This window comes from Pipistrellus kuhlii, unplaced genomic scaffold (assembly GCF_014108245.1).
Source record: "Pipistrellus kuhlii isolate mPipKuh1 unplaced genomic scaffold, mPipKuh1.p scaffold_m20_p_10, whole genome shotgun sequence".
NCBI classification, from domain to species: domain Eukaryota; kingdom Metazoa; phylum Chordata; class Mammalia; order Chiroptera; family Vespertilionidae; genus Pipistrellus; species Pipistrellus kuhlii.
This window is the reverse complement of record NW_023425405.1, coordinates 42,707,402-42,720,564: the sequence shown is the minus strand read 5'-3', so window position 1 is coordinate 42,720,564 and position 13,163 is coordinate 42,707,402. Positions and strand designations below refer to the sequence as shown.

The window sequence follows — 13,163 nt, the reverse complement described above, 5'->3', positions numbered from 1 at the left end:
GGGCACGGGTTCAATTCCCAGTCAAGGGCACATACCCAGGTTGGTTTGATCCATGGCAGGGTGTGTACAGGAGGCAACCAGTTGGTGTTTCCTCTCATGTCTCTGTCTCTCTCAAACAAAAAGATCATTAAAAACAGCCCTGGCTGGTGTAGCTCAGTTGGTTAAGCTCTGTCCTGTGCACTGAAAGGTCACAGGTTTGTGGCTGGTCCGGGTACATGCAAGAGGGAACTGATTGATGTTTCTTTTTCACATCAATGTTTCTCGCTCTCGCTCGCGCTCTCTCTCTCTCTCTCTCTCTCTCTCTCTCTCTCTCTCTCTCTCATCAATAGAAAAATTTATTTAAAACATACCCTCAGGTGAGGATTAAAATAATAATAATAATAATAAACAATAAAATATGCTCCAGGTAGCCAAATAATTATATTTATGCAATTATATGTAATGGCCATTCCCTATAACTAAAACTCCAGTTAATTCTCTGAACATTTATTTTCTACATTAAGTGTCAGATGCTATACCAGGAGCTGAGAATTAAAAGAGGCAGTAGAGTATATAAGTAATATTTTAGCATAATGGCTCAGAGCCCTGGACTTATAATATATTATCTGGTTTCACCATCCAGCACCACTCCTTCCTACCCAAATGATTAAAGCCAAATACTCAAATTAGCTAAGCCTTAGTTTCCCCTACTATAAAACAAGATTAAATGAGATAACACATATATTATCTTGTTTAACTAATGAATGGGACTTGGTATATGTTCAATAAGTTATTACTATTGCCATATTACTATTAACATAAGAATAATGCTTTCAAGCCTATCATCAAGATTATAGAGAACATTGAAAATATTTTAATAGATAGGATTATTTCTCTTCACAGAAGTAGTAATCATTTGTCATTTTAAAAAATATACTTTCTGGAAACCTTCTGCCTTTAGTATCCTATTTTTCCATGGCTAAAGAAACAAAAATGCCTTCAAAATGTCAGAATGGTACCTGCCTCACCAACTAAAGTTGTCTTAGTTAGCAAACTGCAATTTAATTATCTGTGTGTAAGATGAAGAAAATAAAACTTCAGAACAGTCTAAAGGCCTTCTGTCAGCTGTAGCAAAGATCACCTGCTGTTTGAAAGTTGTATTCAGCCAAAACATCTAATATACTTTTTTTTTTTTCTCCCATTTCACTTAGGACATAGAATGTCTCTACTAGCAGTCTTTAAAGATTTCTTATTTTGTTGAGTCTCAGAAAATTCTTTTTTTAAGTCTTTATTTTTATTTTTATTGTTTAAAGTATTATAAATAGTAGTACACATGTCATGTGTCTTCTTTTTCCCCTTTTAAACCCCCCCCCCCCACCTTCCCCACCCCTGGGCACATGCCCTTACCCTCCTAGTGTCTGTGGCCATTGGTTATGCATATATATGTAAATTTTGAACTAGAAAGTGATTGTATTTCTGACCATCGCTTTTGGTATAGGAGGCAGGCCTGGGAAGAAACAAGTGAAAGACCCTCTTTAAAATATGATTTTAAATATAACCCTCTTTAAAACATGATTTTTCCTTTGCAAGCAGCAGCAAGAGGGTCAGACACTGTGAATGGGTTCAGCCTGGACACAGTGGAGATCCCACTACTACCTTCTTCAGAATTTCCAGACTAAGTATCTATTTCAGTGGCTAGAAAGGGCCACTACTCAGAGGCTATGATGTTTTATAAAAATAAATGAGCCCTACACAATGCTTATGCCAGAAGGTACCTTTTTTAAGTACCTAACTCCTGGATGCCAAGGTCTAGAAATGATCTGACAGAGGAGAAAATAAGTAGATGATAATTGGACATTTTAGACTGAATCTCCCATTCCCTCTCCCAACACTGGTGAATCATAAACAGCTCCTGGCATTCTCCTTGTAAAGTTTTACCAGTGGTAAATTGGTATGCATTAGCTGGTACAATGTACCAAGCACTTGAAACTATGTAGGGAATAGTTATAAATTCAGTGGGATTGCATGGTTATTTCTAAACCTCATTGATGCTGTAGAGCAAACATGTCAAACTCAAAAGGCTAACACGGGTCAAATAAACAAGGTTTAAGTTTATGTGGGCCAAAAAAATAATAAGCTTCAATTTTCTTAGAAATGTAGGTTTATTTTGAATAGTATAAAAATAAAGAACAAGAGTAATGATAAAATTAATGTTTTCTTCCTGACACTTGGCATCTCTTCTCTGCTACTATCTTTCCTACTGCAAGGGAAATCTTGTTCACAGTGATTACTTTCAAAACTGACCCAAGGTGAATGTCAGTAATTCTGAATCTGACAGAAGACTTATTTCCTTTCATAACTGTAAATAACTGATCACACTGTTATATTGGCTGGGCTGCAAACATATTCATTGTGGGTACATGCAGCCCATGGGTTGGGTTTGACATGCTTCTGTAGAGAAAGATAATGAAATGCCGAAGGCAGTTACCAAGCATAAAACCCAGGAATAAAAGCCTGAAGGCCTCCTTGGTAACATAAAATGCCCTTATCTCCTACTCAGGAGTACAGACTAAATTGTGTATCCTGGACAGAAGACCAACCCCAGAATACTATAGATTGCGAGGCTTCCAAAGGACAAATGGTCTAGCCAGATAAGTCGTGATCAATGAAGGCATCAAGGAGAAACTTCTGAGATTTTAGGCACCCAGATTCCTCGAACCTTCTGGGCCTACAGAAGTGGCTGATCTGATGAAGAGCCAGCGCTTCACTCCTGCCTGCAGCAATGCAGAGGCCTCTCCCCATCCAGGCAGCAGTTTTCCCCTTGGGACCTGCCCTGCCTCCTGTCCAGGGTCACTAGGCTCGTAGCTATGGTTAAACTGTCGTATAGACTAGTTGAGGATATACCAGGCTTAAGAAAGGAAAGGTCATATATCCCATGGGAACTGCAAGAACTATTTAGCATGGACCTGCAAAAACTGAAGGAATATGCATAGGAGTGCTTATTCAATGGATCCAGAATCAAAAGTGACTGGGAAGAGTTAATAGATTTGAAGTACTCTCCTAAGATAGAGGATTTTAAGCAAGCAAAGACTTCAGGAGATAGTTCCTCATAAAATGGGAAACAGGAAGAGAAGGTCGGTGTTAAGGAAGGTTGCACTGCTGTGGCAGATGGTGGGGGAGGGGATGAATTTCAAAGGCTCAGGTAACTGTGCATACTTGAATAAATATAATCTATATGTTCAGAACCCACCAGATTATTTCCTTCTAAGGAAAGACATAAAAACAAAGGAATGCCTCGAAGGAGGCATAAAAACTTAACAATTAACTCCTCTTTTCTCTAGACCGGAGCTAAAGGTAGGCAAGGCCTTTTACAGACCTTTGCTTGTTGACAGTAACCAAGATCACAGATGCTGTAAAGAGCCAAGTAGCTGAGTTTGCAGGTTGCAAGTGAGGGTCATATTGATTGACAAGGTTGCAGTTGTAGCCCCAAAGGCCTGGTATTTAGACCTTTATTGAGTGGATTAATAGAACCATAACAATCCTAGGGGCTACATGGATGGGTGTCCAGCAAGTATGTACCCACTCAGCTTGTCCAAGAATGGCTGGGGGGCTGAGAGGATATCCCATATATCAAAGTGATAGTTTGATTAATTTAAAATAACTTTTAAGCCAATTTCAAAGAGAGCAATACATTAGAAAGGGAACACACAGAAGATTTAATTTGGTGAACATTTTGATAATCTGTCTATGTCTATGTTGTCTATATCTCACAGATAAGTAGGATGAGAAAAATTAGATAGGCCCATCTTCCAAAGAGAGCAGAGATTAGGCAGACTGGCTCTGTGATCTGAACCTCTAAAAAAATTCCTTAGACTAGAGATGAACTCATTGAAGGAGGAAAACGAGATATGTGGAATTAAATATATATTTGAATATCAGCAATAATTCAATATCCATGCAAGGAGAGAGTGAAGGATGGAGGGAAAAAAAGGAGAAATAGAAGAAGGGAAGAAGGAGATTAAAGGGAAGAGAAGAAAGAGAGAGGATGGACGAAAGATAAAATTTAGTGAACAAAATTCCCTGATTCTAAAGATTGTTAGACACTAATGCAAAAAATCACTCCCTGGGGATTATGTAGAAAAGTGTAAACAGCTCTCATTCTGAACTGGTTTGAATGTGCTTAAATAGAAGTTCCTTAGCTGGGAATAAAGTTCCTTCTACTTTAGTCCTTCTCTATCTTGCCTTGGAGCTAGACAATGCCTCATAAAAAGTTCTCTCAACTCCTAGGCTTGAAAGTTTGAGCTAGTTTTGCTGAGATTCACACTTCAGTATTACTGATCTAAGAGGTTTGTGAGCACATATAAATGTTTGGATACTGATCTGAACTACACCCTAGGGCTTCTAGGGTTGTCTGCTACTTAATTAGACCTTCCACACAGGAAAAGAGCAATGAGCTGGTGTCCCATCTCCAACAGATGCCTATGCCAGATGCTCCCAGAAACATACACTCCATTTCCCATAATGTTGTCTATTGTTCATTTTTATATTGTCAAGAAAGCTTTTCTGAGAATATTTCTTGAATTCACAATGAAAACAAATAGCCTATAAATAGTAAAGGGTCTAGCCTCTATTTCAATATATTTCCTGCATGTGATTTTTTTTATGATTTTCCTTTCCTCTTGTTCTATTGCTCACACTGTAACTTCTACTTAAAATTTTTGGGGAAGTTAATGTGCACCAAAAAGAGCCCTGATTATCCACAACATCCGAGAGCAATGGATGATGCCTGAAATTTTATGGTCAGATATTAATTTGTTCACCTTAAAGCAAGCTTTGACAAAATCCTATGTTGAGGGCATTGCCAACTAATGCAGTGGGAAAAGATGGAAGAAAACAAAGACTATTCTTAAGATATAAATAACTCCAAGAAAAAAAGTAAACTAATGATAAATTATATCCACTGTGTTGTTTTGCTCATATTAGTCTCTATAAAGCTTCTCAGGAAGGCATTAGAGGACGGAACTCAAGGAGAGGACATCTAGCAACACTCAGTCAAATTTATTTAGGATCAACACTGATTTTGCCATTAAAAAATACCAGTGATATTATTATGTACCTCACATTACATCTGATGTAAGAATCTACTTGAGAATATTTTTCTAGAACTAGGTAAGATCGTATTCAGGGGCATCTTGGAATTGCAATCACATTTCTTACTTCATGAATGCACAAGGGGATGTAGTAGAGAGAACACAAGTTTGAAGGCAAATCCAATTCTTATCACTTACTAGCTATATTGTAGTCTCTAGTCACCTCACATGTGTCATTTGGAAATTGTAATAATAACTAGCATAGAGAGTCATTAAATTCCAAAGATTAAAAATATGCAAAGCATGTAGCATAGTTCTTAGTACACAGCAGTTGTTCAGTAAATATTAGTTTCCTGCTCATTACTCCAATCCCCAACATAAAACTTTTCTCTCTAGAATAATTTTTCATGTGATTCATCCTCTATTTCCCCTCATATATAATGTACCAGACATATCAAGTTCATAACAGCCTGCCTTTGGATATTTTGCTAAAATTACCTCAATCTTCTACCTCAAATTTTACATGAAATCTAATGCCTTCTCTAAAATTTCAGCAGATTCTCAAGAGCTTACATTCATGGCCAGGTCTGGATCCTGGTTTCTGCCTCAACGAACTCTCAAATTCCCTCTCATCTCACCATCTGCTGACATTTGTTTCTCTCTACTCCATGAGGATTCCTATACCAAACTAATTTTTATCCTTGATTTTTGCAAGAAAAAAAGTTACATAAGCAATAAAGATTCAATATAGGTGAAAGACTTAGAGAAATACTCTCTGTTTCTGCACATCCCTTGACTTTCCAGAGTTGGACATATTTTTCCTCATGCTCCAGCCCTTTACCCCATTGTTTAGCCTCACTGTGTCTTCATTATTCTCATTTTTTTGTTGTTTTTTTCCCCCCTACCATTGAATTTATGCTCATATCAGTTCCTATATATCTTCCCTACATCTTCCCAACTTGCTTCTTCTGGAGCTCACTTTCCACCCTCTGTTAACTTAGAACAAATTTAGTTTCTTCACTCAGAAAGACTTTGACTCCAATATTAAAATTATATTTGTCGTATCATTTTAAGAGTACCGGATATACTTGTGGAAAGTGAATATAATTAATGATAATTATTTTTTACATAAATATGATGTAAAATATAAAGGTTAAATATATTCCCACAGCATATCAAAATAAACCTTATTTTCCTTTTTAATCTTTTTTTCCTTGTATAAATGAACCACTTTCAACATTTATGAATAATCTAATTCACTGTCACATTCTACCCTGAGCCTCTAAGAATAAATAAACCCTAATTTATTATCAGAATCAAAACAAGCCTTCCTAGCACAGAACACATAATACTAGAGAGTTCTATGTTGCTCTGACACCCCAATTAGACTACAGCCTTCATGAGGGCAGAAATTTTGTTTTATTCACTGTTAAATCCCTAAAATGGTGAAACAGTGCTTGGCATCGTGTTCAGAAATATGCAAAACAATATTCATTCAATAGAAACTGAGTAGGCTAAGCAATGATGTCAAGTAGGTTAGATTTATTCAATTCATTTTTACTTATAATATTTTCAATTTACTTATAATATTTTCTATTTTCAATTCATTTTTACTTATAATATTTTCAATTTACATTTTTACTTATAATATTTTCCATTTTCAATTACTTATAATATTTTCAATTTATTGGGACATAACTTCACTCACATGCCTGGCTCTTCAGTGCTCTTCCATGTGATTTCTATCGCTAGAAGATATTTGAGTATTTATTGGTAGGACAGAACTCTACAACATTGAGGCACAAACTGCTAATTCTACATTATTTCACATGTTACTCATGACAACTCACTGAGAGAAGTACTACCATTGTCACAGGCACTCAGAGAGGTGTAGCATGTGCTCTTGGTCCTTGTAGTCTGGCTGACTTTGATGCCCAGGCTTCCATCAGTATGAAATATAAACTCTGACTTAGTTCACCAAAAGATACTACTGAAACTTTCAGAGTAGTCTAGAACAGCCTGTATACAAAAACCAGTAAAACATAATACATTATTCATTTTTTGGTAAGTGATTTCTTCTTGATATTAAAGCATGATTAATTTTCTCTAATTAAACTTTCCTTTCTATTTTACCAAGAAATCATAAGGAAAACAAAGATGCCCTTACCTATAGAAGTGGATAATTAAGATGGATGAGTAAAATTGGTTTTATAAATTACTTTACACATTGCATTGTTCAAAATTATCCCTTAAAATATATAAATGAAAACAACATTATATAGATCTTAAGGCAGTTTTATAGATGTTTAGTTGTTTAATCCTTCCAAAATCTGAAACTTTCCATTCTGAATTTCACATATTCAGATATGTCTTTTCCTTCTATTCTGTAGTTTGGCATTCTGTTAGGAACCCAGTATGATTGAATGATGTGGTCACAGATTAGCTTTAACTTTCAATTTAAAGTGCATTTGCTTAAAGGGAAAGAATTTATTTATTTGCCATTATCAAGTCCCTATAATGTGTCCCTATGTTTAGTCCAGTACATTGTGTCTTGGAAAAGCAGAACTAGCATTTCAAATTTCCCAAGTGACTGAAAGAAAAGAACTCAGTGGTGGAGACTCAAAGGAGAATGTGAACTTGCATTTAAAAATTAAAAACGGAATCATAATCCTTGATAATAAGTCTTTCTTATTTTTCCCTACTCTCCAATTCTTCAGGGACTAAGAAAGTGGAAGCCAGCCTAGAATTATTCTAATAGCCCAGAGCATAATCACAAAAATAGGGCACACAGTCTGAAATCTTGAGTTGATTTCCTGGCTTGCCCTAAATTGGTTAGGAATTGGGGAGGGGTTGCAAAGATTAAACTTAAAGTAAATGTTACTCCCTATGAAAATGAAACATCATTCTATCATTCAACACCTCTTGAATCTATAATTAATATTTATAGTGCTGAGGCTTGGTAGAAATTATGTTACTTAGTCTAATTATATGAAGCTTGTAAGATTAGACAAACCTTAGCATGATTTCAGAATAAAAGAAAAGTTTTATTCTGGGGATTTAAATTAGCACCAAAAATAACTGCAAACTTTATAATGAATCTTTTTCAAAATGAAGTTATAATTTTCTATCCACACTTAGTAATCAAGGTAGACTTTGAATAATAATGAGTACTTTCTAAACTCTAAATACAGTTCCTAAACTATGGTTTAAAACTTAAGAGTTTTGGTTCCCTTTTGTCTCTAGTGATTTAACTAGTTCAATTTGTAAGCTATATACAAGTTATCTCTGAATCATTTATGAGTTAACATGGAAAGCAGTGCACTAAGTTGATGAATATGGGACTTAATAAAAATAAATTCCTACTGTGAGGGGGGGAAATGGTGAGGGGCAGGTGCTTCTTAACTGAAGAGTTTATTGAAATATCAAAAAATAGATGACAGACAATATACATAGAAACACTGTCATTTCTCTTCTAATAAATACAAATCTCTTCTCCTGGAAGCCAGAGACAACTTAATTTATAGAGGAAAAATATGCAAACTGCTCCATTGATCTTTATGAAAGGAAAGATAATCAATTCTAATAGCCCACTTAGGAACAATGAATGTCTTTCATCCTACGTTTAATGTAGATGGGGAAATGAAGGAACAGAAGAAATAGCAATAAAGAGGGGAAAAAAAAAAGATTGTTAAAACATCCTCCTTCGATTGGTTCCCAGCCCAGAGGACCCTCCAGAACAGAGACCAAGACAGCCGGGCTGTGACATATTTGCTTGTGTTGGGATTAAGTTATCATGGCAAGAATATTCTATAGCAATTAGCTTATTTGATATTGGTTGAAAGATACTTTTTTATATTTACCATATATTTAGTATATTGCAATTATGAGCTGATTCTCTGGAGTATAAGGTAAACTCTGACAGGAGCGAAGATTTATTTCATTTGCATTTCTATTGAACCATGTCTATTCTTAACCATCATAAGTTAGGCTCTCTCTCCAGTGTTAAGAAAACACAAAATATTCATATATAAGCTATATAGGATGTTATGCTAGAGTTCCTTAACACTTAAAGAAACCCTTAAACTGAACAGAGAAAAGTGATTTTTACTTTACATGGTGAGAAGTTATTATACAATCATTTTGTTTACTTCCAAAGGGTTTAAAGTTATTGTACCACAAAATCAAGTCCAATACAGGCAAATAATATTTGGATGTAAAAGGTTACCTAATGAATTAAAGGAATATACCTAAAAAAAACTAAGTCCTGGAAAAACTACCCTGTCTACTATTCAATTCAACTCCTTGATGATTCTCCAATACCCTCATGGCTTTGACTTGTAAAAAATAAATAAATAAAAATACTATTTTATGCTTTTGTGGACTTTATGTAAAGCTATAAACTCATATTTGTTCAAATTTAGATAAAAGTTAAAATATAGCTAGTAGTTCAAACCATTTTAAGATTCAAAATGCTAAATACCTATTACTACATTTTAAGTCCTTGAATATCCAGCTTTCTGCTAATATTTGGCATTAACATTATAAAACTTTTGGACTTTTAACTGAGCAAAAATAGAGTTGAATGATAGCAAAATACATACCTGAAGATACATTATCTAATTTCATAAATTAGTACGTGGCATGACATACTTTTCTAATGATTTAACTGGGATCACAATTATAAAATTTCTTGAGGCATATTGTGAATATATGGTGGCATAATCGAAATGTGATTAGTACATGTGGATAGGCTAAAATGCTTTGTGCTGCTAAATAAATGTGAGAGATTTTACAGCTGGAAGTGTGAACTTAAACTACAGGATTGTGAATGTGTCAAGGGCAATAGATATAGACTAAAACATGATGAGATATTTTGTTCACAATGATGATCTAAAATTGGATCTTGCAGTTTAAACAAGAACATTCCCTTAAACCATGAGGAGAAATAAAATATAAAGTCTAAATGTAAAAAATAAAAAATAAATAAATGTGATGAATTTAGATTACAAAACCAACTGCCTAAAAGACTTGTAGGCTGCTAAGTTTAAAGTAAATTTATGTTAATCCCTTTATATTTTTATGTTTCCACCTTCCAGTAAAGTGCAGATATCTAAACTAATGACACAAACACGGGCAACTCTATGTCAATTCAGTCTCTTCACTAAAAGTTAAATTAAATGCCTTTTCGCATGAAGTGGAAAAAACAACTTTTTCTCAACAAGTTATTTGAATTGCTATACTAGGGTCATTCAAAAAGTATAAGAGTCTCAAGAAAGTGTCAAGCTATTAGGCAACAAGAAGCCCTCATCTGGAAATAGTAGAACATTTGCTTTAGTTAAAAAGATGGTATCACTACCAGTCAGAATAATCTGGGTTGTACAGCCTGGAACTCAGTTGTTTAGTGCAACAGAGTTCAGATTCTATTGACATAAGTGGCAAAACCATGATTGGCAAAAGCAATTTATTATCTAAAAATAATGATATCAAGTATAACTAAAATAGTCCTGGATAAAAATAATTCAGTAAATAAAAATTCCTAGAAGGCAGCCATGGTGGGTGTGGCTCTTCTTAAGTCTTGTACTTTCCCCAAAATTCAAAGGATAAAGTTGGTCCTTCACTTAGTCCTAACCCAATCTTTTATCTTTGTGTTCTGTGAATATTTTTTGTCTGCTTTAGTAAGACCTGGGCCCCAAATAAAGCCAACACTACAGGTCATAACTGAGTAGTACATAACACACTGGCACTGTCTTAACTTGGCACACACTTATTACTGCATTTCAGGTAGTATCATTTTAACTTTTGTAATAGCCAAATCAAGCTACTGAATTGTATTTAGGTCTGAAATAATAGAGCACATTGATTGCCTTGACAAAGTGTATAGTTATCTCTCTATCTTTATAGTATGGATATTTACACAGCTGACAAATCATTTGAGGACATCGTCAACATCCTACTACCAGGCATGATATATATTCAACATGCTCAACTTGAACTCTTATCTTTCTCCCTAAACCTTTCTTCTACTCCTGTATTATACTCATTAAGTATGGTAAACAATGGCCTAGCATGGTCATGTTTGTTCTCTACTTTAGATAAGTGAAAGTTCTTGGCTCAGCCTTGCCATTCTCAGCCTTGCCATTCTCTTACTTAAACCATTTAGTGAATCTTAATAACTTACAAGTAAAAATTCTAATCCCAGTCCTTGCCAGTTTTCTCATTAGTTAGAGTATTGCCCTAGGACCAAAGGATCACAGGTTCAATTCCCAGACAAGGGCACATACTTCGATTGCAGGCTGGATCCTCGGCCCTGGTCGGGGTGAAATGGGAGGCAATCAATCAATGTCTCTCTCTCACATAGATTTTTTTTTTCTTTTTCTCTCTCCCTCCTCCATTTTCCTTCACTCTCTTAAAAAAATAATGAGACAAATATCCTTCAGTGAGGATGAAAAAAAAAAATCAATCAAATTCTATAATAGTATCTTCCAGGACCTCCATGCAGTAAACCTTGTCCACCTCTCCAATTTCAGTTCTCACCATGTCTTCACTCACTTGTATTGTTCACACTGAATTTTTATAGTTCTCCACAAATATCAGGATATTTCCACTTACTCTTGCTCCTCCTATTCAGTAATACCTTTCCATTCTCTTCCATTAATTAACATCATAAGACAGATCATCTGTCATCTCCTACAGAAAACAGAATTCTAATTCCTTTTCCTCCCTTCCAGAAATAATTTTATTGCTGTACTTCCTGTTTAATTTTACAAATTACCTTTGCCTGATTCTACATTCCTTGATTTCTCTATGGTTCTATCATTTGACTCCTAACTAAATAAGAGGCATTCAGTATAGATCTAAAGGAGAAATGCATACATAGATATCATCTCAGCTAGGCTTTGAAAATATAGGCAAGGTAGTGACGTATACAAATGACAGGAATGTTGTTTCAGGCAATTACATACCCTGACCAGACATGTGAGGACAAAAGCAGGGAGCACATACAATGTAAAGCCATTCACAATGAAAATGGTTAAAACAGCATGATGCAATGGCTACTACCAACCTCGCTTTGTCTTCTCTAGGTATTTAAAATTACCAGGAGAGCCTGTCCAATTCAGGAATGCCTCTTAAGCACTTTATATAGATAACAAATTGAATTTAATCATTCTCAAAAAAATCCAACTTTATAAGAAATACTATCCAAAGTCAATAAAAATATAATTTCCTTCATCATTTGGTAGGAAGAATATAGAGTTTTGTGTATTTCCACTTTCCTCTTGATCAGGAACTAATAGAAAGCCTTGTTAATGATTATTAACAATTTGCTGATGTTCTAAGAGAAGAGTCTCAGCTCTGGGCTTCAGTTCTCTTTCTTTCTTTCTTCCTCCCTACCTACCTCCCTCTCTCCCCCCATTGTCCTCATGCTATACTATTCTGTGCTGGATGCTTTCATCCTTGCATTACAGAACTTCAGTCCCTACTTTAAGATCACCTTAAGTATTTTTTTTTTAAATCCAAGTAATTATTAAGCTAGTTTAGTTCCTCTCTGTGATGAGCTACCAAATGTCTGGCCTGCATTGCTTGGTACTGTGAACTGACTTCTATTTGAGGGGACCTGGATTTTTCTGACTCTAATCTTAGGACATTGTGTTCTCTAGCCATCTGCTTCTGGGCTCTGCCTACACAGCAGAGATTGAAAAGAACAGAGCATTTTATAACCTATTACTTTTGTAGGAAAGAGTAACTTCTAGATTTGGTGTAAACTAACCAGAGAATCCCTACTGCCTGAGAATGTGGAGGTCATGAGTTTTCAGGTATAAAACATGATGCCCACCCCTAAGTCCATCAACACAGTTATTTTTCAATGGAAAACTTTATACTCAATATCATGTAACTTAAGATAAAATAATTCATGGCAGGAAAGTAAAATTATGAAGCTACTATAATACATTTGGAAAATCAGATGAAATTTTAAAAAATTATGGAGGATTTTACATGAAAGGTTGTATAAAGACAGAACAGAGAAACATTTAAAGGTAATTCCGTAAAAATAATAAATCAAAATAGAAATACTTATCACACTGAATTGTTTCT

General features: G+C 35.0%; 1 long non-coding RNA gene across 1 annotated transcript in view; it reads right to left on the bottom strand.

Annotated features, from left to right (window-relative positions):
- The window catches only part of LOC123652007, a 95,344-nt gene that overhangs the window by 63,756 nt on the left and 18,425 nt on the right, over window positions 1-13,163 (bottom strand). The gene's annotated exons all lie outside the window — the stretch shown is intronic.